At 46.3% G+C, this 27,770-nt stretch overlaps 1 non-coding gene across 1 annotated transcript; it reads left to right on the top strand.

Moving 5' to 3' along the window:
• Positions 1–11,094: 11,094 nt before the first annotated feature.
• On the top strand, positions 11,095–11,230 carry LOC129487071 (small nucleolar RNA SNORA70). The gene has a single exon (XR_008659197.1). It is a non-coding gene; the product is annotated as a small nucleolar RNA SNORA70 (small nucleolar RNA).
• The last annotated feature ends 16,540 nt before the right edge of the window (positions 11,231–27,770 follow it).

The following is a 27,770-nucleotide window of genomic DNA, read 5'->3' as shown; positions in this document are numbered from 1 at the left end:
TAGCTGGGCATGGTGCCTGTGCCTGTAATACCAGCTACTTGGGAGGCTGAGGTGGGAGAATTGCTCCAACCTGGGAGGCAGAGGTTGCAGTGAGCCAAGATCAGGCCACTGCACTCCAGCCTGGGTGACACAGTGAGACTCTGTCTCAAAAAGAAAAAGAAAGTTGCCATAATGACTGCAGTCTCTAGGCTCACAGTGCCTCTGTCATGATTCACACTATCAAAATGGATGCATCTTAACTCTCGTTAAACTAGGAATTGGATCCTGGGTCTTCTACTACAAATGCCACAGCAACTCCAAATGCCTCTGTAACCTGGGTTACTGGCCAAAACAGCATAACTGACAGAATGATGGCTTCTGCTTCATAATTCCGATTTTTATTTTTCAAATTTCATATAAGTACATTGTTAGCTGTAAGGGAGTCTGAGCAATGTAGCATTTTGCTTTCCAGCTTTTAGCAGGCAGTAAGACGTGATACGCGGTGGCTGGAATGGAGCTGAATGAGCCAGTCTGTAGTATCTGCCACAGCCAATTCCTTTGGCAGCGTTCCGCCTGCCTTGGCCTCCCAAAGTGCTGGGGTTACAGGCATAAGCCACTGTGCCAGGCTCATATATAGCCTTCTGCCAGTAAATCTCCCAAACAAAAATAATAGCAAAACCCAGCATACTCTCCTAAGGGACCCATACCTAATACAATCAAAAATGAGCTTATCCCAAAAAGGAGACCCAAGTCTCATTGCATCCATCTACATGATGTTCATTCCTCTTCTAGTATAATCACATACCCTGTAATCTATAGACTCAGTGATAAAGTTTACTACCCCTCTATATTAAATATCCTGACTTACTCCATATAATGTAGTAGGTGGGCTGGGCGCGGTGGCTCATGCCTCTAATCCCAGCACTTTGGGAGGCCAAGGCAGGCTGATCACCTGAGGTCAGGAGTTTGAGACCAGCCTGACCAATATGGTGAAACCCTGTGTCTACTAAAAATACAAAAATTAGCTTGGCGTGGTGGCGTATGCCTGTAGTCCCACCTACTCAGGAGGCTGAGACAGGAGAATCGATTGAACCCAGGAGGCGGAGATTGCAGTGAGCCAAAATCGTGCCACTGCACTCCAGCCTGGGTGACAGAGCGAGAATCTGTCTCAAAAATAAATAAATAAACGTATTTGAAATTTTCTGGGTTAGGGCCAGGGTCAGAGTCAGGGTCAGAGTTAGCTGGGCCAGTGAAAGTCAAGAAGAAGACAGTTAAAGGATCAGAGAGAAGCTGTTAACCAGGGACCATGAAGAGAAGCCAACGACGTCTGTAGAAGGCGTCTGTTGACTGGGCTGAAGTTGCTGTAGGTCAACAGGGCTGGAAGCTGGGAATCAAAGCTGAATGTGAAGCAGGGGAGAGTGAGGACAAATTAGAACTGTAACCCATGAAGGTATATTGGAACCCACATCTTTTCTTCAGCACCTCCAACCTTGATGCCGTGGGTTACTGCAGAAAAAGCCAGGGCCCTCTGCCACAGAGCTGCACATACACCTGGCCCAGGCCCCAGAGGGCCTGAAAGAGAGCATTCAGAGAGGCGAAGCCAGCAAGAGGTGGCACAAGTTAGTCACAGTGGCACCTGGAGACCTTAGAGACCAAGGTAGGAGGATTGTTTGATGCCATAGTGTTGGGCTATGTTGCCCAGGCTGGTCTCAAAACACCTGGTCCTCACTCCTAAGTGATCCTCCTACCTCAGCCCCACAAGAAGCTGGGATTGCAGATGTATGCAGAGGGGACTTATTGTGAGAATTGGCTCACATGATTATGGAGGCTGAGAAGTCCCATGATAGGCCATCAGCAAGCTAGAGAACGAGGGAAGGCAGTAGTGAGGCTCAGTTCAAGTGCAAAGGCCTCAGAATCAGGGAAGCGGATGGTGTAACTCTCTGTTCAAGGCCAAAAGCCTTAGAACCTGGGGGCTGCTGGTACAAGTCCCAGATTCCAAAGGTCATAAAACCTGGGCCAGGCGGGGTGGCTCATGCCTGTAATCCCAGCACTTTGGGAGGCCAAGGCAGGCAGATCACTGGAGATTAGGAGTTCAAAGCCTGGCCAACATGGCGAAACCCCATTTCTACTAAAAAATATAAAAATTAGCCGGGCATAGTGACGCGTACTTGCAGTCCCAGCTACTTGGGAGGCTGAGGCAGGAGAATCACTTGAACCTGGGAGGCGGAGGTTGCAGTGAGCCAAGATCACAGCACTGCACTCCAGCCTGGGAGACAGAGCAAGACTCCATCTTAAAAAAAAAAAAAAGGTCAGAGAACCTGGAGTTCTGATGTCCGAGGGCAGGAGAAGTTGGATGTCTCGGCTCTAGAAGAGAAAGAACAAATTCACTTTTTTTTGGCTTTTGTATTCAATCTGGGGTTCATTTTTGCTTTTTTATTCAATCTGGGTTTATTCAATCTAGGGGTTCACTGATCTGGGACCCTCCAGCAAGACGGTATTTGTTTTGGTTTCAGATTTGGTGGAGGCAGTGATGGTGGTTTCCACTTGGCCTTTTCTACGCTAACAGTGCTCATTCCACACGTCATGGAGCCAATGTGGGGATTGTGCCAATGTGGGGATTCAGCTGATTGGATGGTGTTCACCTACTTTGGTGAGAATAGATCTTGCATACTCAGTCGACGATTCCAATGCCAGTGTCTTCTGGAAACACTCTCACAGATACACATAGATATAATGCTTTACCAGCTCTCTGAGCATCCTTAATGCAGTCAATTAACCATCACAAACACCATTGGATCTTCTGGGTGATATGGCCCAATATGGGAGCAGCATGGTAGCCTGGACTTGCTGCAGAGCTTTCACTTGTTCCAGACTCTACCAAAACCTGGCAGCCTTTGGGTTACTCAGTACACGCAATGCAACAGCATGGCCTGGTAAGATACATGTTGCCTTCAGAATCCAAAGAGGCTCACAAAGTATTGTGCTACTTTCTTGGTGGCAGAAGGGACCAGATAGAGAAACTTGCCCTTCATCTTGGAAGGAATATCTCAAAATGTCCCAGATCAGTGAACCCACAGAAACTTTACTGAGGTGGCAGATGCTTGCAATTTTGTGGGATTTACTTCCTATGCTTTGGGATGTAAGTGTCTCAGCAAAATAGCTGGAGTAGTTGCTACTTCCTGCTCACCAGGTCCAACCAACATGATATGATAAAAGGAGTGAAGCGACCTAATGTCTTATGGAATGGAAATGCAATCCAGCTCCTTTCAGACTGAAGCAGGACAGAGGGCCTGAGGAGTGATTACCCCGAGTCAGGACATTGAAGGTGTATTGGTGGCCATGGTGGCTGAAAGTAAACTGTGTCTGATGGCGTTAATTAACGCGTATGGGCTGAGCATGGTGGCTCATGCCTGTAATCCCAGGACTTTGAGAGGCTGAGGCGGGCAAATCACCTGAGGTCATGAATTAAAGACCAGCCTGGCCAACATGGTGAAAACCCACCTCTACTAAAAGTACAAAAATTAGCCAGGCATGGTGATGCTTGCCTGTAATCCCAGCTACTCGGGAGGCTGAGGCAGGAGAATTGCTTGAACCCGGGAGGCAGAGATTGCAGTGATCCAAGATCATGCCACTGCACTCCAGCCTGGGTGACAGAGCAAGACTCTGTCTCAAAAAAAAAAAAAAAAAATTAACAGATATGGAGGGGAAAAGTGTTCTCCAATAGCTGAACAGCAGGGCCTGGGGGATGTGGTGATTTATTTCAGAAATGAAACCATATCTAGGACAGCAATGCAGTGGCAGTCACTACTGATTAAGTTTACAAAATCCACTGTCACTCTCCAGGGTTCATCTGTCTTCTGCACAGACCGAAAAGGTGAGTTAAATGAGGATAGGGTAGGAATCACCACCTCTTCAGATTCTACCAAGTCCTTGATGGCAACATTAGTCTCTGCAATCCCTCCAGCAAGTTGGTATTGGTTTTGGTTTCAGATTTGGTGGAGGTGGTGATGGTGGTTTCCACTTGGCCTTTTCTACCCTAATAGCGCTCATTTCACACGTCAGGGAGCCAACGTGGGGATTCTGCCACTTGCTGAATATATCTATGCCAATGATCCATGCTGAAGAAGAAAATTACAAGCTCAGGTTGGCCAATTACCAATTCAGGACCTGGTATGAGTCAGAAGGCCTCTATGGTAACACTTAAGGCACCTTCATCGAGAGAGCAAACCATGCTGAAAATCACACGTAAGCCTTGATAGCAACAGAACTACAAAGAAGCCTGAATCTGTAGCCTTTGCTAGTCCCCTATGCCACCAGAAGGAAGAAATGGCCCCTGAGACCCAGAATGCTGATATCTAGATAGACCTTATGTGATCTCATTGAAACTCCAGATTCCCCTGAACCCGTGGGCCTGCAATAGTGGCCCATTATCCCTTGCTGGTATACAGCAGCTTCCCCTTTCTTGAAAATTATATGTGTTTCAACCAAAGTGGATGCCTTTCAAAATGATATTTGCCCTCCTCGAGATGGGTTACCACCTCCCCTATGGCTATAAGACCAATAGTCAAAGTCAAGTCACAGCGTGGCCCAGCTGAGGAAGTATAGGACCTGCTAGGGAAGAAAATGGCAGAGCTGCAGGGCCCAGAACTGGGAAAAAAGTACCCACTGGGAATGGATGCTAAGGATGAAGGGAGAATGTAAGAGGCAGTAAGGAAGAGATTGTTGATATGAAGGATCCTTCCATGGCTCAGGATTCAGCGTCCTACTGAGGGTTCCTGGTGCCAGCCCCAGTTGTGGTGGCTCCTGGAAGCTTGGAAAAACTGATGATGCACATAAATAAAGGTGGGGCGTGCCAGAAAGGTGCCAGGGCAGAGTGCTGAGGAAGTGGCCAAAACACTCATTGTGTAAGACCTGAGAACCTACCAGATGAGCAGGCAAAAGAGGGCTGAGAGATTCTCCCTTTTTTTAAATGATATGAAATGAGTTAGTGAGGGAGCCATTGCCATCACCGAGAAGCTCAGTATTGGCTGTTCTGTGGGGCCAGATGGCAGTTCTTAACTACCAAAGACAAGGTGGGTGGAATGACTCTAATGGGCAGCAAGGCTGGAATGGCCACTGGGAGACTTGACTCCCAGGGATCACTTATAATGATGAATAGGCCCTGGTGTTCCTAGGGACAAGAAAGAGGGCAGCCAACAAGGAAATGGCAAGTATTTAGATGCTCTGGCAAGAAATATGTGCTCCAGAGGGCAAGAAGTTAAACCCTGCAAAGGTTCAGAAACCAGTGAAGCTAGTGAAGTGTTCAGGTACCAGTGCCGGATGTGGGAAGATAGGTCAAGTGCATTATTGCATCTGGCAACTCCTACACTAAGAAAGACGCACAAGGCTTGATAAAAGGCTCTTGAGTTTTGGATGTTCTGCTCTCAGAAATATTGTTCTCTAGCCTGGGTAACAGAGCAAGACTCCATCTCAAAAAAATAAATAAACAAAATAGGCCAGGCGCGGTGGCTCACGCCTGTAATCCTGGCACTTTGGGAGGCCAAGGCGGGCAGATGACAAGGTCCAGAGTTTGAGACCAGCCTAGCCAACGTGGTGAAACCCTGTCTTTACTAACAATACAAAAATTAGCTGGGCGTGGTGGTGGGCACCTGTATTCTCAGCTACTCAGGAGGCTGAGGCAGGAGAATCACTTGAACCCAGGAAGCAAAGGGTTGCAGTGAGCTGAGATTGCGTCATTGCACTCCAGCCTGGGTGACAGGGCGAGACACCGTCTCAAAATAAATAAATAAAATAAAATAAAATGTAGAACAATTTTCAGAAAAACGAGAATTGCTTTCTTTGTATGCACTTATTTTCTTGACTACCTGAATTGCAAGAGATTTTTATATATTCACATGTCAAAAGTCAGCAACTTTCCTGTTGGTTCATTGTTGAATGTGCTGTAACTGAAGTGTTTTGCAATTAAAATGAGATTCACCTAGAAAAAAAAAAAGCTACTTAAAAACAGGTACAGGGAGGTGCACGACTTTTCCTTTTGCTTCTGGTTCCAATAGGGCTCAGCACAGCAGTGAAATTTATTCAGATTTTTGATATTTTATTATCATGGGTTTTTTTGCATTCATTTTGATTTTTAAAACATTGCACTAAAATATTATTTATCCTGGCTACTGATTTTTTGACACCCCCCCAGTTTTGTGCCCAAGGTGAGTTCCTTACACATCTTAACCCTAATCTCATCTCTGCAGCTCAACTGTGCAAAAAAGAACACAAGAAGAATAATCCAGAAACATGAGATTGTGTCAGAGGCGTGTGACCCAGAACAACTCCGTCTTGAATAGGGGCTGGGTAAAACGAGGCTGAAACCTACTGGGCTGCATTCCCAGGCGGTTAAGGCATTTTAAGTCACAGGATGAGATAGGAGGTCAGCACAAAATACGGGTCATAAAGACCTTGCTGATAAAACAGATTGCAGTGAAGGAGCTGGCTAAAACCCACCAAAACCAAGAGGGCCACGAGAGTGGCCTCTGGTCGTCCATCCCCACTGCTACACTCCCACCAGCCTCATGACAGTTTACAAATGCCATGGCACAGTCAGGAAATTACCCTATATGGTCTAAACAGGGGAGGCATGAATAATCCACTCCTTGTTTAGCATATCATCAAGAAATAACCATAAAAATGGGGAACTGCAGCCCCCGGGGCTCCCCTGTCTATGGAGTAGTCATTCTCTTATTCCTTTACTTTCTTAATAATTTGCCTTCACTTTGCACTGTGGACTCGCCCTGAATTTTTCCTGGCGCAAGATCCAAGAACCCTCTACTGGGGTCTAGGTCGGAACTCCTTTCCTGTAATAATTGGGCCGAATGCCGTCGCTCATGCCTGTAATCCCAGCACTTTGGGAGGCCAAAGCGGGTGGATCACCTGAGGTCAGGAGTTCGGGACCAGCCTGGCCAACATGGCTGTATCTTAAAAATACAAAAATTAGCTGGTCGTGGTGGTGTGTGCCTGTAATCTCAGCTACTCAGGAGGCTGAGGCACAAGAATCGCTTGAACCTGGGAGGCGGAGGCTGCAGTGAGCCAAGAGTGCTCCACTGCACTCCAGCCTGGGTGACAGAGAAAGAGTCCGTCTCAAAAAAAAAGAAACAAATGAGATTGGTAATTTATAGGCAGTAGACAGGAATAGGGTAGAAAGGATAGGGGAAGTGATATCACTCTGAGCCATCCTTTTTGTATATTTCTGACTTTTAAAACCATGTAAATATTTCACATACTTAAAAATGAATGAAAATGTAATCAACAAAGATGGGATAGGGCCCCAAATGGAATACAAAGAAAAACAATAAAGTGGCCAGGCGCAGTGGCTCATGCCTGTAATCCTAGCACTTTGGGAGGCTGAGGCGGGTGGATTGCCTGAGCTCAGGAGTTCAAGACCAGCCTGGGCAACAAGGTGAAACCCTGTCTCTACTAAAATACAAAAAATTAGCTGGGCATGGTGGTGTGCGCCTGTAATCCCAGCTACTCGGGAGGCTGAGACAGGAGAATCACTTGAACCTAGGAGGCAGAGGTTGCAGTGAGCCGAGATCTTGCCACTGTACTCCAGTCTGGGCAACAGAGCGAGACTACATCTCAAAAAAAAGAAAACAAAACAAAAAACTAGCTGTAACAAAAATGAATACCAAACCACACTGGAGATGGAGGAAGAAAATAACTACCCTAAGTAACTCTGGAAAAGAGCATTTTTGGCTATGTCCTATAAAGTCAAAGAAAAAATTGAGCATAAGTATTCTACTTAGTAGTTTTTCTCACGGCTATATATATTAGCATCTCTGAAACTAATTTATGTGTATTGGAGAAAATAAATGCATTATGGACAATGAAAGCTAAATTTCTCTTTGTCAGAGAAAGCAGTTAAAATAAGAAATGGGAAAGGCTGCATGAAACCTATTATTTTGGTTCGCAATTGTAGGTATGAACTAGTGTGTGTGTGTGTCTGTGTGTCTGTGTGTGTGTGCATCCTACAACCAATGAACACAACTAGCACCCGGGTCTGGATTTCTAAATACCATTAGCCAATGAAAGGAATTACATCTCCTTGAAGAAATGGCTGATTTCAGTGGTAGGGCAGGGAAAGTACAAAATTAATGTGCAACAGAAAATAGGAACTGCACACACACAAAATGATGGGATGTGTCAAAAGGACACAGGAGCCCATTTGAAGGGGTTCCAATGGCCAAACCTTAAACGGTTTAAGCAAGAGAGCAGGCTGGGCCTGGTGGCTCACATCTGTAATCCTGGCACCTTGGGAGGCCAAGGTGGAAGGATCTCTTGAACCCATGGTTCAAGACAAGCCTGGGCAACATAGTGACACTCTAGCTCTACAAAAAATTTAAAAATTAGCCTGGTGTGGTGGTACGCACCTGTAGTCCCAGCTACTCTGGAGGCTGAGGTGGGAGGATTGCTTGAGCCTGGGAGGTCAAGGCTGCAGTGAGCCATGATTGTGCCACCGCACTTGAGCCTGGGCAACAGAGCAAGACCCTGTCTCAAAAGAAAAAAAAAAGGACAGAGAGAGAAACAAAAAAGAAAGTAAATACTAAGAGTAATACATTACAACATATAGAATAAAGTAAGAATCACGAATCCATCCTGACATAAATAAATACAGAGATAAGATGGAAAAGCTCTTCCTTACGGTAGAATTTCAACTAGCAAATAGACATTGAAAAGCATTGTTTGGCAAATACTATGCTAATAATTTTTTAGGTAAAAACACTTCAACAGAAGCTAGGATGAGTAGGTAAAATAATATAGAAAATGGGATAGTTATTTAGTCTTAAAGATCTTCCCATAAAATACTTATTAATTACAAAGGGAAAGAGTAACTTTGTAGTGGGGAAACCTCTAGACATCACCCTATCGAGTGATCAAAGTGAACATCCCCAGAAATGGGAAAAATATCATGTGCCTCCTGACATGATGCACACAGCACATAGCATGCCTTCTCTGATATTCACGACAAAAATGCAGAACCGAAATTAGTCACAAGGAAACCTCAGCCAAACCCCAGATGCGGGCTATTGTACAAGATAAGTGGCCAGTTATCTTTACAAGTGTCAGGGTCATGGAAGACAAAGGATGAGGAACAGTTCCAGATCACAGAAGATTAAGGAGACATGCAACTTAATGCGTGGTGAGATGCTGCACTGAATCCTGAACCAGAAAAAGAAGATCAGTGGGACAGTTGGTAAAATTTGAATTAGGTCTATAGATCAGAGAATAGTTCTGTATCAGTGTCAATTTCCTGGCTTTTATATATGTATTGTGGTTATGTAAAATGTTAATATTTGAGGAATCTGAACAAAAAGTATAAGGAATTTTTTCTGGTACTATTTTTGCAATGTATGTAAATCTGGAGGCCGAATACAGTGGTTCACACCTGTAATCCCAGCACTTTGAGAGGATGAGGCAGAAAGGATCATTTTGAGGCCAGAAGTTTAAGACCAGCCTGGGCAACATAGGGAGATCCTGTCTCTACAAAATAAAATAATAAATAAATAAATAAATAAATAAATAAATAAATAAACAAATCGGTGGGGGAGGGGGAATCAGCCTTTGTAGCCTAGTGTTGCCTCACCAAGTAGGTAAAGTTCTCTTGGTAACGTCCTTTTAAGAATTCTCTAAGCTGGTTACTTCTGGATGTGCCAAATTCTGGGCGTGCAGTCAAGCTCACCATAGTCCTCTCTTTTCTTTGCCAACACAGGTAGCTCTAGCCAGCCTCTGGCCTTCAGACTTTTCCAGGCAAGAGTTGGGAAGCATTGACCAGGCGTGGTGGCTCACGCCTGTAATCCCAGCACTTTGGGAGGCTGAGGTGGGTGGATCATTGAGGCCAGGAGTTCAAGACCAGCCTGGCCAACATGGTGAAACCCTGTCTCTACTAAAAATACAAAAATTAGCCGGGTGTGCTGGTGCACGCCTGTAGTCCCAGCTACTCCGGTGGCTGAGGCAGGAGAATTGCTTAAACCAGAAGGCAGAAGTTGCAGGTGAGCCGAGATCGTGACACTGTGCTCCAACCTGGGCAATAGAGCGAGACTTCTTCTCAAAAAAGAAAAAAAAAAGAGTTGGGAAGTGGACTCTGCACTCCCTTAACTCCAGGAGACACAGGTCACACTTTCCAGATCTCTCTCAGCATCTTTTGCTCCAGTACAGGGCAGCACTGCGGCTAATGGAGCCTTCTGACTTGGCTTCAGGTCCAGGGTAGGAATAGCCCTGACCTCTAGGCCAGTAACTCCTTTCAAAGAAATCCTCTGTATCCTCTGATCAGTCTCCTCAATGACTCTCCTGTTTGCTCTTCTCTATGGTCTGGAGATATGTTATGAACTATATGCCATAGGATGGGTTAGCAACTTCTAGTAGGTTCTGCTTGATTGGTGCACTTTAGAAAGAGGGAGACATGTCAGCTATTTTCCTCAGACTGGAGACTGAACTGGGAGCCGGAGATAATCAGTAAGACCCCATTTAACATTCTGTAGGTTCTCCATGCTACCCATAGAGGGGGCCATACGACGCTGTTCTGGATTTTCATCTTAAAAGGGAAATTTCCACAATGTCCAGAGCCTCGATGTCCTGCAAATGAAGGAGGGGAATGTCCTCTAGTTTCTTGCAGCAGGAACCCACTTAAGTGGCACCAACTTGGTTCCAGATGGAACAGTATATCTACAAAGGAAAAGTGTTGGGCACGGTGGCTCATGCCTGTAATCCCAGCGCTTTGGGAGACCAAGGCAGGTGGATCACCTGAGCTTGGGAGTTCGAGACCACCCTGACCAACATGAAGAAACCCTGTCTCTACTAAAAATACAAAATTAGCCGGGCATGGTGGCGCATGCCTGTAATCCCAGTTACTTGGGAGGCTGAGGCAGGAGAATCACTTGAACCCAGGAGGTGGAGGTTGCAGTGTGCCGAGACTGCGCCATTGCACTCCAGCCTGGGCAACAAGAGCAAAACTCTGTCTCAAAAAAAAAAAAAAAAAATGGAAAAGTGGTGGCATTTACATCCTAAATCTGAAGAATCTAATTCTGTTGGCAGCTCGTACCATTGCTGCCATTGAAAACCCTTCTGATTCTGCAGCCAATTAAGCCGACTGAGTTCCTTTCCTCAGGGGGCGCCCAGTGTGCAATCGCTGCAAACAGCAGCTTCCTTGGTAGTATATGCAGACTGTTTATTGTATGGGTTGCTCTACGGGACCTTGGAGACAGGCTTTTCAGATGGATGTTCATGTTTCTGACTGCACTACCCCAGTGTAGGCTCCAGACAGGCACGCGAGGTGCCTTTGGAAAGCCCCAGGGCACTGTGGCCAGGGTTCACATTGGCCAAGTTATCATGTCCATCTGTACCAAGCTGCAGAACAAGGAGCATGTGATTGAGGCCCTGCGCAGGGCCAAGTTCAACTTTCCTGGCCGCTAGAAGATCCACATCTCAAAGAAGTGGGGCTTCATCAAGTTCAATGCCAATGAATTTGAAGACATGGTGGCTGAGAAGCGGCTCATCCCAGAGGGCTGTAGGGTCAAGTACATCCCCATTTGTGGCCCTCTGGACAAGTGACGGGCCCTGCACTCATGACAGCTTCCACTGTGCTGCCTCCCTCTTAATATTCACCAATACATTCTACTTTCTGTCCAAAAAAAAAAAAATTAAAACCCTTCTGATGTCAATCTCATGTCCTCCTGGAATCCTGGCCAGCGGGCTGAGCTGAGCTTTGCTGCTGCCACAGGAGCCACTCCTATTGCTGGCCACTTCACTCCTGGAACCTTCATTAACCAGGTCCAGGCAGCCTTCTGGGAGCTGTGTCTGTTGGTAGATACTGATCCCAGGGTGGCCACTGGCCTCTCACAGCGGCATCTCATGATAACCTACCTAGCAAACCTCTGTGGAACACAGGTTCTCCTCTGCGCTGTGTGGATATTTCCATCCCATGCAACAACGGAGCTCACTCAGGGGGTCTGATGTGGGGAAAGCTGGCTCAGGGAGTTCTGCACATGCCTGGCACTGTCTCCTGTGAACACCCATTAGAGATCACGCCTGATCTCTGCTTCTACAGAGATCCCGAAGTGATTGAAAAGCTCATGCCTGTAATCCCAGCACTTTGGAGGCTGAGGCAACCAGATCACAAGGTCAGTAAATTGAGACCATCCTGGCTAACACAATGAAACCCCGTCTCTATTAACAATACAAAAAATTAGCCGGGCGTGGTGGCACATGCCTGTAGTCCTAGCTACTCAGGAGGCTGAGGCAGGAGAATCACTTGAACCTGGGAGGCGGAGGTTGCAGTGAGCCAAGATCGCGCCACTGCACTCCACACTCCAGCCTGGGTGACAGAATGAGACTCCGTCTCAAAAAAAACAAAACAAACAACAACAAAAAAAAAACAGAAAAGAAAAAGAACAGGCTACTGCTGAGAAAGCTATGACCACAGACCACAGAGGAATTTCAGATTTCAGGGTGAACAGACTGCTCCAGCTTCTGAGTTCACTGCTACTTAGCCTGAGGTTGCAGACTGGTTGGAGGCATGCAGGTACCCAGTGTCTATCCAGCAGTTCTCTATTGAAGATGTGGAACGCTCAGCCTGCTATGGAAGACTGACCTGCAGCTGTCATTGCTCAGGCCACTAAATGGGTAGGAACAACAAATGTGTGGTCTTAAGCTGTTCTTCCACAAGCTTTCTTTATTTTTATTTTTTTGAGATGAAGTCTTGCTTTGTCACCCAGACTGAAGTGCAATGGTGCAATCTTGGCTCACTGAGACCTCTGCCTCCCAGATTCAAGTGATTCTCATGCCTCGGCCTCCCAAGTAGCTGGGATTACAGACGCGTGTCACCACGCCTGGCTAATTTTTCCGTATCTTTAGTACAGACAGGGCTTCACCATGTTGACCAGACTGGTCTTGAACTCCTGACCTAAGGTGATCCGCCCTCCTCGGCTTCCCAGAGTGCTGGGATTACAGGCATGAGCCACTGCACCCAGCCCCACAGGCTCTTAAGCAACATGAAAATAAGATTGATGGAAAATAAACTTTAGTTTCTAAAAATAACAACAGAGGCAGGCAGATCTCACCAGGCGGGTGGATCACTTCAGGTTAGGAGTTTGAAACCAGCCTGACCAACATGGTGAAGCCCCGTCTCTACTAAAAGTACAAAAAACTAGCTGGGCGTGGTGGCGCGTGCCTGTGGTCCCAGCTACTCGGGAGGCCAAGGCAGGAGAGTCACTTGAACCTGGGAGTCAGAGTTTGCAGTGAGCCAAGATCGCGCCACTGCCCTCCAGCCTAGCAAAAGAGTGAGGCTCCATCTCAAAAAAAAAAAAGAAGAGACAAATCCCCCAAAGCTGGAACCTAGCTTTTCACAGTGCCCAGAACATAGTTAGTATTCATGTAATGCTATGATTCCCCACTGGGAAATTTTAGAAGAAACTGCAACTTCAAAACTTAGGTTAAAAAGCAATAGTCTTACTGAGCACAGTGACTCACATCTGTAATCCCAGCACTTTGGGAGGTGGAGGGGAGCAGATCATCTGAGGTCAAGAGTTTGAAATCAGCCTGGCCAACATGGTGAAACCCCGTCTCTACTAAAACAAAAAAACAAAACAACAAAAACAAAAACAAAAACACACAATGAAAATTAGCCGGGCGTCGTGGTGAGTGCCTGTAATCCCAGCTACTTGAGAGGCTGAGGCAGGAGAATCACTCGAACCTAGGAGGCGGAGGTTGCAGTGAGCCGAGATTGCAATCACTGTCCTGGGCGGCAGAGTGAGACTGCGTTTCAAAAACAAAAACAAAAAAAGACAGTCTTAAACTAATGTGTTTGACTAAGATGGATAACAGGGATTGGATTTACACTTCCATTTTAAACAACTAAAAACTTGACCAAATATATGAAATAAGCCTTTTCAGACATCACATAGTCAGCACAGGGCAATCACGCTTGAGAGAGGAAACAGATGATTGCCCAGCTGAGTTCTAGGAGCGTTTCCAGGCCACAGCAAAGGGAGGTGGGATGTGTGGAGCCTGGTTGTCTCCCTGAGTTGAGGTAGCGATGGGAGTTTGGGGAGGCCCGGGTGGCTAGCGTTTGCAGGGCAGAGTACTGGGGAGGAGAGAGTTAGACAGAGAGACCCAGAGAGCTTCAGAAGGCTCCCTTCAAGTCTTCAACTGAAGACAAATCAGCAAAGGCTTGTATAGAAACTGTCAGGCCTCTGAGCCCAAGCTAAGCCATCATATCCCCTGTGACCTGCAGGTATACATCTAGATGGCCCGAAGCAACTGAAGATCCACAAAAGAAGTGAAAATAGCCAGGTCCTGCCTTTCCACCATTGTGCTTTGTTCCTGCTCCACCCTCACTGATCAGTTGACCTTATGACAATACACGCTCCCCGCCCTTGCGATCATGTACCTTGTGATATTCCCCGCCCTTAAGAAGGTACTTTGTAATATTCTTCCCACCCTTGAGAATGTACTTTGTAAGATCCACCCCCGCCCACAAAAAATTGCTCCTAACTCCACCGCCTATCCCAAACCTATAAGAACGAATGATAATCCCACCACCTTTTGCTGACTCTCTTTTCGGACTCAGCCTGCCTGCACCCAGGTGATTAAAAAGCTTTATTGCTCACACAAAGCCTGTTTGGTGGTCTCTTCACACAGACGCGCGTGACAGAAACCACTTGAAGCCGGGCGCGGTGGCTCAGGCCTGTAATCCCAGCACTTTGGGAGGCTGAGGTGAGTGGATTACCTGAGGTCAGGAGTTGGAGACCAGCCTGACCAACATGGTAAATCCCCGTCTCTACTAAAAATACAAAAAAATTAGCCAGGGGTGGTGGTGGGCACCTGTAATCTCAGTTACTTGGGACGCTGAGGCAGGAGAATCACTTGAACCCGGGAGGCGGAGGTTGCGATGAGTTAAGATCAAGCCATTGCACTCCAGCCTGGGCAACAAGAGTGAAAACTGTCTCAAAAAAAAAAAAGAAAGAAAGAAAAGAAAAGAAAAGAAACCACTTGAAGCTGGAGAAAGAACCCCCTCAAAAGAACCATCCCTAGAGCTCACACAGGGCTGGGGATCATTGGTATTCAGGTAGAGTGGGAAAACCTCATCCTGCCCAGGGCATCCAGTACAGTACTCAAGAGTTTTTGCCTCAGAAATGGTGAGAAAACTGGCTCTAGATAATAGGCTGCTTTAATTCCACCTAATGAAACCGAAAAGCAAGATTCACAATGAATCAAACTCATTCTGAGAATCTTAAGTGTGTGCCAAAACAAGACTCAACAGTATTATTATTATTATTTTTTTTTTGAGATGGAGTCTTGCTCTGTCACCCAGGCTGGAGTGTGGTGGCATGATCTCAGCTCACTGCAACCTCCGCCTCCTGGGTTCAAGCCATTCTCCTGGCTCAGCCGCCCCAGTAGCTGGGATTACAGGTATGCACCATATGCTCGGCTAATTTTTGCATTTTTCGGTAGAGACAGGTTTTCACCATGTTGGTCAGGCTGGTCTCGAACTCCTGACCTCAGGTGATCCACCTGCCCTGGCCTCCCAAAGTGCTGGGATTACAGGCGTGAGCCATTGCGCCTGGCCAACTCAATAGTATTTTTAATTTATTTTTTAAAGACAGAGTCTCGCTCTGTCACCCAGGCTGGAGTTCAGTGGCTTGATCTCGGCTTACTGCAGCCTTGACCTCCTGGGCTCAAGAGATCCTCCTACCTCAGCCTCCAAGTAGCTGGGTAGCTAGAACTCCAGGTGCATGCCACCCCACCTAGCTATTTTTTTTTTTTTAATTTTAGTAGAGACAGAGTCTCACTATATTGCCCAGTCTGGTCTTGAACTTCTGGGCTCATGCTATCCCCTGCCTTGGCCTCCCAAAGTGCTGAGATTACAGGAGTGAACCACCATGCTGGGCAGTATTTTTTTAAAATACAAGAATATTCAGCACTTGGCCGGGCACGGTGTCTCACGCCTATAATCCCAGCACTTTGGGAGGCTGAGGTGGGCGGATCACTTGAGGTCAGGAGTTTGAGACCAGCCTGGCCAAAAGGGAGAAACCCCGTCTCTACTAAAAATACAAAAATTAGCCAGACGTGGTGGCACGTGCCTGTAGTCCCCACTGCTCAGGAGCTTGAGGCAGAAGAATCGCTTGAACCTGGGAGGCGGAGGTTGCAGTGAGCCAAGACTATGCCACTGTGCTCCAGCCTGGACAATAGAGGGCGACACCATCTCAAAAAAAAAAAAAAAAAAAAAAAAAAAAAAAAAGACTATTGAGCGCTCATCAAGGTAAAACTCACAATACCTGGCATCCTGGCATCCGATCAAAACTTACCTGGCTGCAAAGAAGGAAAATATGACCCACAAGGAGGATAAAAATCAGTCAATCAAAAGAGACAGAAAGCGCGTCAGCCTGCACCTTCCAGAACCTCGTTGAGGTTTGCTTTCTCCTGGTTTCCTCCTCAAACTCCAGCTGCAAATTCAGCAATCCAAGGACGAGTGGATTGTTCTCACCATGACCAGAATTCCCCTGGGATCTGTACTTGGCAGAGGTGCCATCTCCCGAACCCAGACTGGAGGTGATGATCCAGGGAAGGTGCTTCTGGGTCCTGAAGAGGGCTCCTGGACCACCAGCCCCTGAGCCGGCAGCACCACAGCCCCCACTGCGCCTGTCCAGACCTTGTGGGCCCTGGGTGCTCAGGTGTGGGTTTAGTGCAGCACTGCTTGCTGCTCCTGTTACTGCAGCCTCAGCCGCATAGATTCAGCTTGTGTTGGCACCTCTCTGTTTTTGTGTGCGTCTGTTTCCTGGCAAGGTTGATCACTCGGCATCTCCGAATACTGCCTACATAGTCTCGTGGCACATGCATCCTGCCCACGTGTGTGAAACGAAGCAGAGGATGTATTGCGAACACTGGTGGTCTTGGGTTCTTGTGTTGGTGGCATGGTCCCTAGTCCAGTATTTCCCACTGTTGTTATTATTATTATTGAGTTGGGGTTTTGCTCTGTCGCCCAGGCTGGAGTACAGTGGTGCCATCATGGCTCACTGCATCCTCTAAATCCTGGCCTTAAGGGATTCTCCTGGCTCAGGGTCCCTAATAGCTAGGATTACCGCTGGCGCCACTACACCTGGATAATTTTATTTGTTTTTATTTTTATTATTTTTTTTTTTTGAGAGAGAGAGAGTCTCACTCTGTTGACCAGGCTGGAGTGCAATGGCACTGCAACCTCTGCCTCCCGGGTTCAAGCGATTCTCCTGCTTCAGCCTCCCGAACAGCTGGGATTACAGGTGCCTGCTACCATGCCTGACTAATGTTTGTGGGGGTTTTTGTTTTTGTTTTTGTTTTAGCAGAGACAGGGTTTCTCCATGTTGGCCAGCCTGGTCTCAAACCCCTGACCTCAAGTGATTCACCCATCTCGGCCTCCCTAAGTGCTGGGATTACAGGCGTGAGCCACTGGGCCCAGCCTATTTTTTTATTTTTTGTAGAGACAGGGTCTCGCTATGTTGCCCAGGTTGGTCTTGAATTCCTGAGCCCAGGCATTCCTCCCAACTTGGCTTCCCAAAGTTTTGGGATTACAGGCATCAGCTGCTGTGGGCTGTTATTTTGTATTGTCCAAAATTTTAACTTTCCAACTACTCAAAGTTGTTGAACTTTTACATTTTTTTTTTTTGAGACAGTTTCGCTCTTGTTGCCCGGGCTGGAGTGCAATGGCACGATCTTGGCTCACTGCAACCTCCGCCTCCTGGGTTCAAGCGATTCTCCTGTCTCAGCCTCCCGAGTAGCTGGGATTACAGGCATGTGTCACCACGCCGGGCTAATTTTTGTTATTTTTAGTAGAGACGGGGTTTCTCCATGTGGGTCAGGCTGGTCTCAAACTCCTGACCTCAGGTGATCAGCACACTTCGGTCTCCTAAAGTGCTGGGATTACAGGCGTGAGCCACCGTGCCCGGCCTGAACTTCTACTTTTATGTAATATCTTCAGTCCTTAGTAAGTATCCTCTACATTTGGGATAAATGTTATCTTTAGTTTTCAACTACTTTTTCTTTGGCTTATTCTCTCTCTCTCTCTGTGTGTGTGTGTTTGTGTGTGTGTGTGTGTGTGTGTGTATTCATGTTTTCTTAATCCATCTGAATTGTTGTGTCGGTTTTCCACGCGAATTTCCAGTTACCTCCGCAGTATTCGTTTCAGAATGCTTCCTTTTTGTGCTACTTTTTGATATCTATTTTCTCATATAGTAAACATCGGTTTCTGGTAAAACACACACACACACACACTCAGATATAACACGAATTATAACACAAATGATGGCTGGGCGCGGTGGCTCTTGCCTGTAATCCCAGCACTTTGGGAGGCCGAGGCAGGTGGATCACGAGGTCAGGAGTTCAAGACCAGCCTGGCCAATATGGTGAAACCCTGTGTCTACTAAAAATGTAAAAAATTAGCTGGGTGTAGTGGTGCGCACCTGTAGTCCCAGCTATTCGGGAAGCTGAGGCAGGAGAATTGCTTGAACCCAGGAGGTGGAGGTTGCAGTGAGCCGAGATCGCACCACTGCACTTCAGCCTGGGCAACAGAGCAAGACTCCGTTTCAAAAATGAAAAAAAAAAAGGAAAGAAAGAAAGAACGCAAATGATAAAATTAGCAGAAAAAGACAATAAACAGATATTATAATACATATGGTCAAGAAGGTAGAAAAAAAAATCCATAGGCATTAAAGGAAAACATGAATGATGTAAAAAAAAAAAAAAAAAAAAGGTCAAATAGAACTTTTAGGGATATAGCCTGGCGTGGGTGGCGCATGCCTGTAGTCCGAGCTACTTGGGAGGCTAGGTGGGAGAACTGCTTGAACCTAGGAGGTGGAGGTTACAATGAGCCGAGATCATGCCACTGCACTCCAGCCTGGGCAACAGAGTGAGACTCTGTCTCAAAAAAAGGAACTTTCAGAGATAAAAAATATGTGTAAGATAATGAGAGGTCAGGCGCGGTGGCTCATGCCTGTAATCCCAGAACTTTGGGAGGCCGAGGTGGGCAGATCATACCATCCTGGCTCACACGGTGAAACCCCGTCTCTACTAAAAATACAAAAAATTAGCCGGGCATGGTGGCGGGCTCCTGTAGTCCCAGCTACTTGGGAGGCTGAGGCAGGAGAATGGCATGAACCCGGGAGGCGGAGCTTGCAGTGAGCTGAGATTGCACCACTGCACTCCAGCCTGGGCGACAAAGGGAGACTCCATCTCAATAAAAAAAAAAAAAAAAAGATAATGAGAAATACACTGAATGGGATTAACAGCAAATTACATAATAAACAAAAGAAGATTCGTGAACAATAGGCATATAGTAATAGAAGTTACCAAAAATGAGCTGGGTGCGGTGGCTCACGCCTGTAATCCCAGCACTTTGGGAGGCCGAGGGGGGCGGGTCACGAGGTCAGGAGATCGAGACCATCCCGGCTAACACGGTGAAACTCTGTCTCTACTAAAAAATACAAAAAAATTAGCTGGGCTGGCCGGGCGCGGTGGCTCACGCTTGTAATCCCAGCACTTTGGGAGGCCGAGGGGGGCGGATCACGAGGTCAGGAGATCGAGACCACGGTGAAACCCCGTCTCTACTAAAAATACAAAAAAATTAGCCGGGCGTCGTGGCGGGCGCCTGTAGTCCCAGTACTCGGAGAGGCTGAGGCAGGAGAATGGCGTGAACCCGGGAGGCGGAGCTTGCAGTGAGCCGAGATTGTGCCACTGCATTCCAGCCTGGGCGACAGAGCGAGACTCCGTCTCAAAAAAAAAAAAATTAGCTGGGCGTGGTGGCGGCTGCCTGTAGTCCCAGCTACTCTGCAGGCTGAGGCAGGAGAATGGCGTGAACCCAGTGAGCCCAGATGGCGCCACTGCACTCCAGCCTGGGCGACAGAGTGAGACTCCGTCTCGGGAAAAAAACAAAACAAACAAACAAACAAAAAAGTAGTTATCAAAAATGAAACATTGAGGAAAAAAAGACTGAAAAAATAGAGTATCAGTGAGCTATGGGACAAATCAAATATCCTAATGTATGTGGAGCTGGAATCTCTTAGGAGAGGAGGTAAAAGAGGGAACAGGAAAATATTTTAATATTTTAAATAATAATGGCTTCAAATGTTCTACATTTAATGGAAACCATATGTCCACAGATCCAAGAAAATCAAAGAACCGCAGACAAAAGAAACACGAAACTGTATTATATTTTACTGTATAATATATATACTGTCTATTATAATCAGATTGCTTAAAATCAGGAATAAAGAGAAAATCTTAAAAGTAATCAGAGAATAAGATATTGCATAGAGAGGAAAAAATATAAAAATGACAGCTGACTTCTTGTTAGAAGAAAAAAATAAAGCAAGCCAGAAGACATTGGGGCAACATCTTTAAACTACTAAAAGAAAAAAACTTCTGTCAGGCACGGTGGCTCACGCCTGTAATCCCAGCACTTTGGGAGGCCAAGGAGGCGGATCATCTGAGGTCAGGAGTTCGAGACCAGCCTGACCAACATGGAGAAATCCCATCTCTACTAAAAATAAAAAATTAGCTGGGCGTGATGGTGCATGCCTGTAATCCCGGCTACTCGGGAGGCTGAGGCAGGAGAATCACTTGAACCCAGGAGGCAGAGGTTGCAGTGAGCCGAAATGGTGCAATTACACTCCAGTCTGGGCAACAAGAGTGAAACTCTGTCTCAAAAAGAAAAAAAAAAAGAAAAAGAAAACTTCTAAAAAAAAAAAAAGGCCGGGCGCGGTGGCTCACGCTTGTAATCCCAGCACTTTGGGAGGCCGTAGGCGGGCGGATCACGAGGTCAGGAGATCGAGACCACGGTGAAACCCCGTCTCTACTAAAAATACAAAAAATTAGCCGGGTGTGGTAGCGGGCGCCTGTAGTCCCAGCTACTTGGAGAGGCTGAGGCAGGAGAATGGCGTGAACCCGGGAGGTGGAGCTTGCAGTGAGCCGAGATCGCGCCACTGCACTCCAGCCTGGTCGGCAGAGCGAGACTCCCTCTCAAAAAAAAAAAAACACACACACAAAAAAAAAAAAAAAAATGAGAGGCCGAGTGTGGTGGTTTACGCCTATAATCCCAGCACTTTGGGAATCCAAGGCAGGAGAATTGCTTGAGCCCAGGAGTTCAAAACCAGTCTGGGGAACACGGAGAAACCCTGTCTCAATAACACATACAAAAATTAGCCAGGTGTGGTCTAGTGCACACCTGTAGTCCTAGCTACTGGAGACGCTGAGTTGGGATGATTGCTTGAGCCCAGGAGTTTCAGGCTGCAGTGAGCTGTGATCACACTCCAGCCTCGATAACCGTGAGACCCTGTCTCAAAACAAACAAAAAAACAGAGGATATTTTTTGTCCTTTGGTTAGGGAAAGATATTTTGAGATATTTTAGACACTACATCAAAAGCATGCTCCATATGAGAAAGAACCTGATAAATGAGATTTCGTCAGAATTAAAATCTTCTACTCCTCAAAAGACACTGTTAAGGAAATGAAAAGACAATTCACAGGCTAGGAGAAAATATTTGCAAATCACCTAGATGATAAAGAACTTGTATCCAGACTATATAAACCTCCCAAAACTCAATAATGAGAAACCAATAACCCAACTTTAAAAAATGGGCATAAAAACCTGGCAAGATGGCTCAAGCCTCTAAGCCCAGCTACTCAGGAAGCTGAGATGAGAGGATTACTTCAGGCCGGGAGTTCCAGACCAACCTGGGCAACATAGTGAGACCTCGTCTCTTAAAAAAAAAAAAAATGATGGGGGATGAAGGGCCAGGTGTGGTGGCTCACACCTGTAATTCCAGCACTTTCGGAGATCTAGGAGGGCAGATCACCTGAGGTCAGGAGTTCAAGACCAGCCCGGCCAACAGGGTGAAACCCTGTCTCTACTAAAAATACAAAAATTAGCCAGGTGTGGCGGCAGGCACCTGTAACCCCAGCTACTTGAGAGGCTGAGATGAGGGCATTGATCACTTGAGGCCAGGAGTTCGAGACCAGCCTGACCAACATGGTGAGACTGTATCTCTACTAAAAATAGAAAAAAATATAAAAATTAGACGGCATGGTGGCACGTGCCTGTAATCTCAGCTATTCGGGAGACTGAAGCAGAAGAATCGTTTGAACTTGGGAGGCAGAGGTTGCAGTGAGCTGAGATTGTGCCACTGAACTCCAGCCTGGGCGACAAAGCAAGACTCCGTCTCAAAAAAAAAAAAAAAAAAAAAAAAAGGCAAAATATTTAACAAAAGGAGGCAAAAGATTTAAACAGACATTTCACCAGAGATGATACGTGAATAGCAAATAAGCACATGAAAACACATTGACCATCATTAGTCATTAGGAAAACGCAAATTAAAACCACAATAAGATGCCTCTGCACACATAATAGATCATCTGAAGTGAAATTGTATTAGTGAGGATGAGGATATGTAGGAACTAAAACAATCACACATGGCAATTTACTGTAAAATGGTACAATAACTTCAATAACTTTGGAAAACAGTTTGGCCATTTCTTTACTTTTTCTTCTTCTTCCTCTTCTTTTTTTTTTTTTTTTTTTTTGAGACAGTCTCACTCTTGTCCAGGCTGGAATGCACTAGTACGATCTCAGCTCACACAGCCTTGACCTCCCAGGCTCAGGCAAAAGCTCAGACAATCCTCTCACCTCAACCTCCTGAGTAGCTGGGACCACAGGCATGCGCCACCACACCCAGCTAATTTTTTTGTATTTTTAGTAAAGACCAGGATTTGCTATGATGTCTCACAGATTCAAGCGATTCTTGAGCCTCAGCCTCCCAAGTACCTGCATTTACAGGTGTGCACCACCATGCCACCACGCCTGGCCCTGGCTCTGCAATTTCTTAAAGAGTTTAATATGGGCAGGCGCAGTAGCTCATGCCTGTAATCCCAGCACTTTGGGAGGCCAAGGTGGTAGGGTTGCTTCAGCCCAGGAGTTGGAGACCAGCCTGGGCAACATAGTGAAACCCTGTCTTTACTAAAAATACAAAAAATTGGCAGCATGCGGTGGCAAGCGCCTGTAGTCCTGGCTATGCAGGAGACTGAGGTGGGAAGATTTGCTTAAACCCGGGAAGTCAAGGCTGCAGTGAGCAGAGATCGTGCCATAGCATTCCAGCCTGGGCAACAGAGAGAGATCTTGCCTCAAAAAAAAAAAAAAAAAAAAAGAAAAAAGAAAAGAAAAGAAAAGAAAAAAGAAAAGATCTTAACATAGATGTGCCAGATGAACCATTTTTCACCACTACATGTTTATTCAAGAAAAATCAAAGCAGATGCTTACATATAAACATTGTCCACAAACATACATGGAAGCTTTTTAGGGGGAAAATGTTTATTTTTCCTATTTATTTATTTATTTATTTTATTTTTTTTGAGACGGAGTCTCGCTCTGTCACCCAGGCTGGAGTGCAGTGGCGCGATCTCGGCTCACTGCAAGCTCTGCCTCCCAGAGTCACGCCATTCTCCTGCCTCAGGCTCTCCGAGTAGCTGGGACTACAGGCGCCTGCCACCACGTCCGGCTAATTTTTTGTGTTTTTAGTAGAGACGGGGTTTCACCGTGGTCTGGATCTCCTGACCTCGTGATCCGCCCACCTCGGCCTCCCAAAGTGCTGGGATTACAAGCGTGAGCCACCGCCCAGCCTTTCCTATTTATTTTTAAATTGACAAATTAACGTGTATATATATATATATTTATATTGTACAACAGGATGTTTTTAAAATATGCATACATTGTGGAATGGTTATTAACCATTAGCAAATTCATTACCTCACATACTTATTATTTATTTGTGGTGATATGGTATAATATGAAATATATTTGGTCTTTGTGCCGGTTCCTCTCACCCTGTCACAGAGAAATTTCTAAAACCCTTGGAATTTTCTGAGTGACAGGAGTATATTTTGAAATTCACAATGAGCCTTTTTTGTGAATTATTTTATTTTAATTTTTTATTTCAACAGGTTTTTGGGAAACAAGTGGTGTTAGCTATGTTTTTTTATTATTATTACACTTTAAGTTCTGGGATACGGGCAGGTTCAGAACGGCAGGTTTGTTACATAGGTATACACATGCCATGGTGGTTTGCTGCACCCGTCAACCAGCCATCTACATTAGGTATTTCTCCTAATGCTATCCCTCCCCTAGCCCCCAACCCGCCGACAGGCCCCGGTGTGTGATGTTCCCCTCCCTGTGTCCATGTGATCTCACTGCTCAACTCCCACTTATGAGCGAGAACATGCGGTGTTTGGTTTTTTGCTCCTGTTGTTTGCTGAGAATGATGGTTTCCAGTTTCATCCATGTCCCTGCAAAGGACATGAACTCATCCTTTTTTATGGCTACATAGTATTCCATGGTATATATGTGCCACATTTTCTTTATCCAGTCTCTCATTGATGCGCATTTTGTTTTGTTTTGTTTTGTTTTGAGATGGAGTCTCGCTCTGTCACCCAGGCTGGAGTGTAGTGGCATGATCTCAGCTCACTGCAACCTCCGCCTCGTGGGTTCAAGTGATTCTCCTGCCTCAGCCTCCTGAGTAGCTGGGATTACAGGGGCCCACCACCACACCTGGCTAATTTTTTGTATTTTTAGTAGAGACGCGGTGTCACCACGTTGGCCAGGCTTATCTCGAACTCCTGACCTCAGATGATCCACTCACCTCAGTCTCCCAAAGTGCTGGGATTACAGGTGTGAACCACTGTGCTCCGTCTCTTTTTTTTTTCTTTTGAGACAGAGTCTAGCTCTGTTGCCCAGGCTGAAGTGCAGTGGTGCCATCTCAGCTCACTGCAACCTCCACCTCCTGGGTCCAAGCGATTCTCCCACCTCAGCCTTAGGCTGGCCTCTAACTCCTGAGCTCAAAGTGCTGGGACTACAGTGGTGAGCCACCTTGCCGGCCAAGCCCCTTTTAATCACACTTAAGTTTACAATAATGAGGTGGGTCAGCGTGGGGCCCCTAGATAGCCTCAAGATAGAGCTGGCCACCAGAAAGACCAAGTGATTAGAGGATTGGAACTTTCAGCCCCACTTACTGACGTCTGGGAAGAGGTGGGTGGAGTTGGAGACTAGGCCTTATAAAAACTCTTATTTTTTGTTGTTGTTTTTTTGAGACAGGCTTGCTCTGTTGCCCAGGTTGGAGTGCAATGGCGTGATCTCGGCTCACTGCAACCTCTGCTTCCCGGGTTCAAGCGATTCTCCTGCTTCAGCCTTCCGAGTAGCTGGGGTTACAGGTATCTGTCATCATGCCCAGCTAATTTTTGTGTTTTTGTAGAGACAGGGTTTCACCATGTTATCCAGGCTGGTCTTGAACTCCTGAACTCAGGTGATTCGCCTGCCTCAGCCTCCCAAAGTGCTGAGATTGCAGGCATGAGCCACCGTGCCCGCCCATGTTTTTAAATTAATAAAAATTTTAGGGACCCGGTACAGTGACTCACGCCTGTAATCCCAGCAAGTTGGGAGGATGAGGTGGGTGGATCACTTGAGGTCAGGAGTTTGAGACCAGCCTGGCCAACATGGTGAAACTCTGTCTCTATTAAAAATACAAAAATTACCCAGGTGTAGTGGTGCCTGCCTGTCATCCCAGCTACTAAGGAGGCTGAGGAAGGATTGCTTGAACCTGGGAGGCAGAAGTTGCAGTAAGCTGAGATGGCATCATTGCATTCCAGTTTGGGCAACAGAGCAAGATTCCATCTCAAAAAAAACAAAAAAACAAAAAAAATTTTTTTAATTAAAATAAAGTGGTTTTTTGTAGAGATGAGGGTCTCAGTATATGCCCAGGCTGGTCTTGAACTACTGTGCTCAAGTGATCCTCCTACATGAGCCTCTCAAAGTGTTCAGGTTACAGGCATGAGCCACCGCTCCTGGCCAAAGCCTCATAAAACCTGTTGAACAACACCTGATGGGCCCGGTGCAGTGGCTCACACCTGTAATCCCAGCTCACACCTGTAATCCCAGCACTATGGGAGGTTGAGGCGGGAGGATCACCTGAGGTCAAGAGTTAGAGACCAGCCTGGCCAACATGGTGAAACCCCGTTTCTAATAAAAATACAAAAATTAGCCCGGTATAGTGGTGCACCTCTGCAATCCCTGCTACTTGGGAGGCTGAGGCAGGAGAATCGCTTGAACCCGGGAGGCAGAGGTTGCAGTGAGCCAAGATTGCACCATTGCACTCCAGCCTGGGCAACAGAGTGAGATTCCACCTCAAAGAAAAAAAAAAAAAAGCCAGGCACGGTGGCTGATGCCTGTAATCCCAGCACTTTGGGAGGCCGAGGCAGGTGGAATGCTTGAGGTCAGGAGTTCAAGACCAGCCTGACCAACATGGTGAAACCCCGTCTCTACTAAAAATATAAAAATTAGCTGGGCGTGGTGGTGGGTGCCTGTAATCCCAGCTACTCTGGAGGCTGAGGCACGAGAATCGCTTGAACCTGGGAGGTGGAGGTGGTAGTAAGCGGAGACCGTGCCATTGCACTCCAGCCTGGGTGACAGAGCGAGACTCCGTCTCACAAAAACAAGCAAAAAAACTAAAAAAAAAAAAAAAAAAAAAAAAGACTTGATGAGCTGAGTAAAAGCATCCATGGCCAGGAGAGTGGCACACTCCATCTCCATGAAGACAGAAGCTCCTATCTTGATGACCTACCCTTTCAGACCTCACCCCATGTACTTCATCTGGTGGTTCATCTGTGTCCTATTTATTTATTCATTTATTTTTTGTTGATACAAATTTGATGTACATATTTTGGAGGGCACATGTAATAATTTGATACATTCATATAATCAAATCAGGGTAATTAGAATGTCCATCACCTGAAATATTTATCTTTTCTTTATGTTGGAATATTCAAATTTTTTTTCTAGCTAATTTGGAATGTACCATCAATTAATGATAACTATAATCACCCTACTGATTTATTGAACACTAAGTGGTCTTACTTCTTGTATCAAAATATATTTGTACTTATTAATCAACCTCTCTTCATCACTCCTTTCCTCCCATCTGTGTCTTTTTTTTTTTTTGAGACGGAGTTTTGCTCTTGTTGCCCAGGCTGGAGTGCAATGGTGCAATCTTGGCTCACGGAAACCACTGCCTCCCAGGTTCAAGTGATTCTCCTGACTCAGCCTCCCAAGTAGCTGGAGTTACAGGCATGCACCACTATGCCTGGCTAATTTTGTATTTTTAGTAGATACAGGGTTTCTCCATGTTGGTCAGGCTGGTCTCGAACTCCCGACCTCAGGTGATCTGCCTGCCTCAGCCTCCCAAAGTGCTGGGATTACAGGGGTGAGCCACCGCGTCTGGCCATCTGTGTCTTATATAATGTCCTTTTTGTTTGTTTGTTTGAGACAGAGTCTCGCACTGTTCCCAGGCTGGAGTGCAGTGGTGCAATCTTGGCTCACTGCAACCTCTGTCTCCCGGGTTCAAGTGATTCTCATGCCTCAACCTCCCAAGTAGGGGCCTGCCACCACGCCCAGCTAATTTTTTTTTTTTTTTTTTTTTTGAGATAGAGTCTCACTCTGTCTGGCCCAGGCTGCAGCACAGTGGTGCGAATCTCGGCTCACTGCAGTTTTCCCCTCCCGGGTTCAAATGATTCTCCTATCTCAGCCTCCTGAGTAGGTGAGACTACAGGCGTCTGCCAGCACACCCAGCTAATTTTATATTTTTAGCAGAGATGGAGTTTCACCATTGTTGGCCAGGCTGGTCTCGAACTCCTCAGGTGATCCACCCTCCTCGGCCTCCCAAAGTGCTGGGATTACAGGCAC

This window comes from Symphalangus syndactylus, chromosome 7, assembly GCF_028878055.3.
Source record: "Symphalangus syndactylus isolate Jambi chromosome 7, NHGRI_mSymSyn1-v2.1_pri, whole genome shotgun sequence".
Lineage (NCBI taxonomy): Eukaryota > Metazoa > Chordata > Mammalia > Primates > Hylobatidae > Symphalangus > Symphalangus syndactylus.
This window is presented reverse-complemented; position numbering and strand designations above follow the sequence as displayed.